The sequence below is a fragment of the Pristis pectinata genome, chromosome 20, assembly GCF_009764475.1.
Source record: "Pristis pectinata isolate sPriPec2 chromosome 20, sPriPec2.1.pri, whole genome shotgun sequence".
Lineage (NCBI taxonomy): Eukaryota > Metazoa > Chordata > Chondrichthyes > Rhinopristiformes > Pristidae > Pristis > Pristis pectinata.
In genome coordinates this window covers 41,780,764-41,787,374 of record NC_067424.1, presented here as the reverse complement: position 1 = coordinate 41,787,374, position 6,611 = coordinate 41,780,764, and positions in this window count along the sequence as shown.

Here is a 6,611-nt window from a genome sequence, read left to right as displayed (position 1 = left end):
GCCCGAGGGCAGCCCCACACACAACCTGCCAACCCACACCAAAGGCCACCCCACACCGGGCGGCCCCACACAAATCCTGCTCCCACAAGACTAAACGCAGCCCCAGACAAAGCCTCCCCCCAAGACCAACCGCAGCCCGACACACAGCCTGCCCCCACAAGACCAACCGCAGCCCCACACACAGCCTGACCCCCGAGACCGAGGGCAGCCCCAAGCACTGCCTGGCCCCCGTCCGAAGGCAGCCCCAAAGACAGTCTGTTCCCCGAAGACGGAGGGCAGCCCCACACACAGCCTGCCCCTCAAGACTAACCACAGCCCTACACACAGCCTGCCCCCAAGACAAGGGGCAGCCCCACACACAGCCTTCCCTCAAGACTAACCACAGCCCTACACACAGCCTGCCCCCAAGACAAGGGGCAGCCCCACACACAGCCTTCCCTCAAGACCAAGGTCATCCCCATAGCCTGTCCCCACAAGACCAAGAGCAACCCCACACACTGCCTGCCCACCCAAGACCTAGGGCAGCCCCGCACACAGCCTGCCCCCCAACACCAAGGGCAGCCCCACACATAGCCTGCCCCCCAACACCAACGGCAGCCCCACACACAACCTGCCCCACCCAAGACGAAGGGCAGCGCCATGCACAGCCTGCCCCACCCAAGACAATGGGCATCTCCAAACCACAGCCTGCCCCCACAACACAATGGGCATCTCCACACCACAGCCTGCCCCCCAAGACCAAGGGATTCAGTAGGCACAGCTTGCCCCCCAGGACCAAGGGATGCAGCAGGCAGAGCCTGCCCCCCAAGACCATGGGAGGACCACACACAGCCTGCCCCGCCCCCCAAGACGATGGTATGGCCACGCACAGCCTGCCCCGCGAGACCAAACGCAGACCCACCCACAGCCGGACCCCAAAAACCAAGGGCTGCCCCACGTACAGCCCGCCACCCCCAAGACCATGGGCAGCTCCACACCACAGCCTGCTCCCCCAAGACCAAGGCATCGCCACACCACAGCCTACCCCCCAAGGCCAAGGGCAGCCGCACACACAGCCTGATCCCCCAAGACCAAGGGCAGCCCCATACACAGCCTGCCATCCAAGCCCGAGGGCAGCCCCACACGCAGCCTGACCCCCCCCCCAAGACAAAGGGCAGCCCCACACACAGCCTGCCCAACAAGCACCAAGGGCGACCCACGCGCAGCCAGCCGACCCCCCAAGGCCAAGGGCAGACCGAGGCACAAACGGACCCCAAATACTTAAGGGCAGCCCTAAGCACATCCACAGCCCCAGATACAGCACGCCCACGCACCAAGGGCAGCCCATGCTCAGCCTGTGCCCAAACCAAGGGCAGCCCCTGCTCAGCCTGCCCCCACACCAAGGGCAACCCCTGCTCAGCCTGCCCCCACACCCAAGGGCAGAGCCTACCGAGCCCGCCCCTACCGTCCAACCGGAGCTCCATGCACTGCCTGCCCCCTAAGACCAACCGCAGGTCCACGCCAGCCTTCCCCCAAGACCAATCGCAGACTCCAGCACAGCCTGCCCCCCAAGAACAGCCGCAGCCCCACACACAGCCTGCTCTCCCTAGACCAATGGATGACCACGCACAGCCTGCCCCCAAAGACCAACCGCAGCCCCACGCACAGCCTGCCCTCCCAAAACCAATCTCAGACCCACGCACAGCCTGCCCCCAAGACTAACCGCAGACCCACCCACAGCCTGCCCCCACAAAAACTAACCGCAGCGCCACACATAAGCTGCCCCCCCCCAAGACCGAGGGCAGTCCCACACACTGTCTGGCCCCCCAAAACCGAGGGCAGCCCGACACACTGCGTGCCTCCCAAGCCCGAGGGCAACCCTACACACAGCCAGAACCCCCAAGCCCGAGGGAAGCCCCACACACAGCCTGCACCCCCAAGACCAACTGCAGCCTCACACAAAGCCTGCCCCCCGAATAAGAGCAACCCCTCACACAGCCTGCCCCCAATACCACCGCAGCCAACACACAGCCTTCTCCCCCAAGTCCCAGCACGGCACAACGCTCATCCTGCCCCCCAAGACGTAGGGCAGCCCCACACTCTGCCTGCGCCCCCACGACAAACTGCAGCCCCACGCACAGCCTGCATCCCCAAGATCAAGGGCAGCCCCACGCACAGCGAGACCCCCAAGAACAAGAGCAGACCCACACGCAGCCTGCCCCCGCAAGACCAAAGGCAGCCCCAGACACAGCCAGGCCCACCAAGACCCATCGCAACCCAACGCTCAGCCTGCCCTACCCCCTGCCACAGACCCACGCACAGCCTGCACCCCCAAGACAAACCGCAGACCCACACACATCCTGCCCCACAAGAAGAAGGGCAGCCAGACACACAGCCTGCCCCCCCGCCAAGAAGAAGGGCAGCCCCATACACAACAGCCTGCACCCTCAAGACAACGGCACCCACAGCCTCCACCGCAGCCCCACACGCAGCCTGCCCCCGTCCCACCACAACCCCATGCTCAGCCTACTCCCCCAAGAACAGCCGCAGACCCACGCACAGCCTGCACCCCCAAGACCAACCGCAGCCCCACACAAAGCCTGCCCCCCGAAACTTAAGGGCAACGCCACACATAGCCTGCCCCCCAAGACCCACCGCAGCCCACACACAGCCTGCTCCCCCAAGTCCCAGCACAGCCCAACGCTCAGTCTGCCCGCCCCCCCCCAAAGACGAAGGGCAGCCCCACGCACAGCCTGCACCCCCAAGATCAAGGGCAGCCCCACGCACAGCCAGAGGGGCCAAGTATAAGAGCAGTCCCAAACGCAGCCTTCCCCCCCCCCCAAGACCAAGGGCAGTACCACACACAGCCTGCTCCCCAAGCCCGACGGCAGCCCCACGGGCAGCCAGCCCCACCAAGACCGAGGGTAGCCCCACACGTAGCCTGCCCCCCAAGACTTGAGGGCAGCCCCATACGAAGCCTGCCGCCCCAAGACCGAGCAGCCCCACACACAGCCTGACCCCCAAAACCAATGGCAGCCCCACACCCAGCCTGCCCCCCGACCAATGGCAGCCCCACACACAAGCTGCCCCCCCAAGGCCAAGTGCAGCCCCACACACAGCCTACACCCACAAGACCAAGGGCAGCCTCACGCAGAGACTGCCCCACATGACCAAGGGCAGCCCGACTCACAGCCTGCCCACCCCGACCAAGGGCTGCACCACGCACAGCCCGCCCCCCAATACAAGTGCATCCCCACACAGCCTGCACCCCCAAGATCAAGGGCAGCCCCATGCAGAGACAGCCTCACATGACCAAGGGCAGCCCGACTCACAGGCTGTTTCTCCCGACCAAGCGCTGCATCATGCACAGGCTGCCCCCCAATACAAGTGCATCCCCACACACAGCCCTCACCCTACCCCAAATTTCCACCGCATCCCCACAAACAGCCTGCCCCCCGTTCCACCACAAACCCACGCTCAGCCTGCCCCCCAAGACCAGCCGCAGACCCACGCACAGCCTGCATCCCCAAGACAAACGGCAGACCCACACAATGCCTGCACACCCCAAAACTAAGGGCAACCCCACACACAGCCTGCCCCCCAAGACCCACCGCAGCCCACACACAGCCTGCTCCGCCACGTCCCAGCACAGCCCAACGCTCAGCCTGACCCCCAAGACGAAGGGCAGCCCCACACTCTGCCTGCGCCCTCAAAACAAGCTGCAACCCCACGCACAGCCTGCATCGCCAAGATCAAGGACAGCCCCACGCACAGCCGGACCCCCAAGAGGAACAGCAGCCCCACACGCAGTCTGTCCCCGCAAGACCAAAGGCAGCCCCAGACACAGCCTGCCCCACCAAGACCCACCGGACCTCGACGCTCAGCCTTCCCCCACAAGACCTGCCACCGTCCCACGCAAAACCCTCAGCCCCAAGACAAACCGCAGCCTCTCACACAGCCTGCCCCCCATGACCAACCGCATCCCCACACACAGCCTGCCCCACAAGACCAACCCCACGCACAGCCTGACCCCAAAACCGGGCTGCCCACGCACAGACTGCCACCCAAGACCAAGGACATACCCACAGACAGCCTACACCCCCAAGACCCACCGCAGCCCCACACCCAGCCGCCCGCCACCAAGTCCCACCACAGCCCAACGCTCAGCCTGTCCCCCAAGCCTTAAGGGCAGCCCCACACACTGCCTGCCCCAACAAGACATACCGCAGCCCAACTCACAGCTGCACCCCCAAGACCAACCCAGCCACAGACACAGCCTGTTCCCCAAGGCCAAGGGCAGCCCCACACAAGCCGGACCACCAAGACCAAGGGCATCCCCACACATAGCCTTCACCCTTAAGACCAAGGGCAGCCCCACTCAGAGTCTGCCCCACATAACCAAGGTCAGCCCGAATCACAGCCTGCACCCACCCCCCCCCCCCGACCAAGGGCTGCATCATGCACAGCCTGACCCCAATACAAGTGCATCCCCACACACAGACTTCACCCCCAAGATCCACCGCAGCCCCACACACAGCCTGCCCCCGTCCCACCACAACCCCACGCTAAGCCTGCCCCCCCCAAGACCAACCGCAGCCCCACACAAAACCTGCCCCCGAAACTAAGGGCAACGCCACACATAGCCTGCCCCCCAAGACCCACCACAGCCCACACACAGCCTGCTCCTCCAAGTCCCAGCACAGCCCAACACTCAGTCTGCCCCCCCCCCAAGACGAAGGGCAGCCCCACGCACAGCCTGCACCCCCAAGATCAAGGGCAGCCCCACGCACAGCCAGAAGGCCAAGTACAAGAGCAGCCCCACACGCAGCCTGCCCCCCAAGACCAAGGGCAGTACCACACGCCTGCCCCCCAAGCCCGAAGGCAGCCCCACAGGCAGCCAGCCCCACCAAACCCGAGGGCAGCCTCACACGCAGCCTGCGCCCACAATACAAACCGCAGCCCTTAACTCAGCCTGCCCCCCATGACCAACCGCATTCCCGCACATATCCTGCCCCCAAAGAACAACCCCACGCACAGCCTGACCCCCAAGACCGGTCTGCCCACGCACAGACTGCCCCCCAAGACAAGCCGCACCCCACACACAGCCTGCCCCCACAAGACAAGCCGCATCCCCACAAAGAGCCTTCCCCCAAGACCTGACGCAGCCCCACGCACTGCCAGAAGCCCCATGGCCAAGGTCAGGCCCACAAACAACCTGACCCCCAAAACCAAGGGCAGCCTCACATACAGCCTGCCCCCCCAAGGTCAAGGGCAGCCACACACACAGCCTGCCCCCCAATGCAAGTGCATTCCAACACACAGCCTTCACCCCAAGACCCACCGCAGCCACACACACAGCTTGCCGCCGTCCCACCACAGCCCGCCCCCCCCCAAGACCAGTCGCAGACCCACGCACAACCTGCACCCCCAAGACAAACCGCAGTCCGACACGCAGCCTGCCCCCCCCCCCCCCCGAGACCAACCTCACATACAGCATGCCACCAAAATCCAGGGGCAGCCACACACACAGCCTGCCAAACCAACACCAAGGACTGCCCACGCACAGACTGCCCCAAGACCAGTCGCAGACGCACGCACAGCCTGCCCCCACAAGACAAGCCGCAGACCCATGCTCAGCCTGTTCCACCAAGACAAGCCACAGCCCCACGCCCAACCTGCGCCCAAGACCAACAGCAGCCCCACACACTGCCAGAACCCCCATGGCCAAAGGCAGCCCCACACACAGCCTTCCCCCCAAGATCAAGAGCAGCCCCACACGCAGCCAGCCCCCCCCCCCAAGACTACTGGCAGCTCCACACGCAGCCTGACCCCCAAGACCAAGGGCAGCCCCACATACAGCCGGCACCTCCCCAAGAGCAAGGGCAACCCCACGCACACCCCGCCCCCCAAGACAAGGGCACCCCCGCACATAACATGCACCCCCAAGACCCACCGCAGCCCCACACACAGACTGCCCTCGCCAAGTCCAATAGCAGCCCCACACTCAGCCTGCCCCCCAAGACCAAGAGCAGCCTCACACACAGCCTGCCCCCCAAGATCAAGGGCAGCCGCTCACACAGCCTGCCCCCAACCCCAAGGGCAGCCCAGGCACAGCCTAACCCCCAACCCCAAGGGCAGCCCCACGCACAGCCTGTCCCTAACTCCAAGCGCAGCCCAACGTACTGCCCGACCCTCGACACCAAGGGCAGCCTCACGCAGTCTGACCCCCCCCCCCCACTCCAAGGGCAGCCTGATCATAGCCTGCCCCCCCATGACCCAGGCAGGCCCCACGCGAGGCCTGCCCCCACAAGACCAGCCGCATCCCCACGCACAGCCTGACCCCAACACCATAGGCAGCTCCACGCTCAGCCTGTAACCCCTACACCAAGGGCAGTGTCTCACACAGCCTGGCCCCCGTCCCAGGGCATCCCCACACGAGACCTGCCCCCACAAGACCAGCAGCATCCCCATGCACAGCGTGATCCCCAACATCAAGGGCAGCACCACGCACAGCCTGCGCCCCCAAGGCTAAACGCAGCCCCACACCCAACCTGACCCCCACTCCAAGGCGAGCCCCACACACAGCCTGAACCCCTAGACCAATGGCAGCCCCACACACAGCCTGCCCCCCA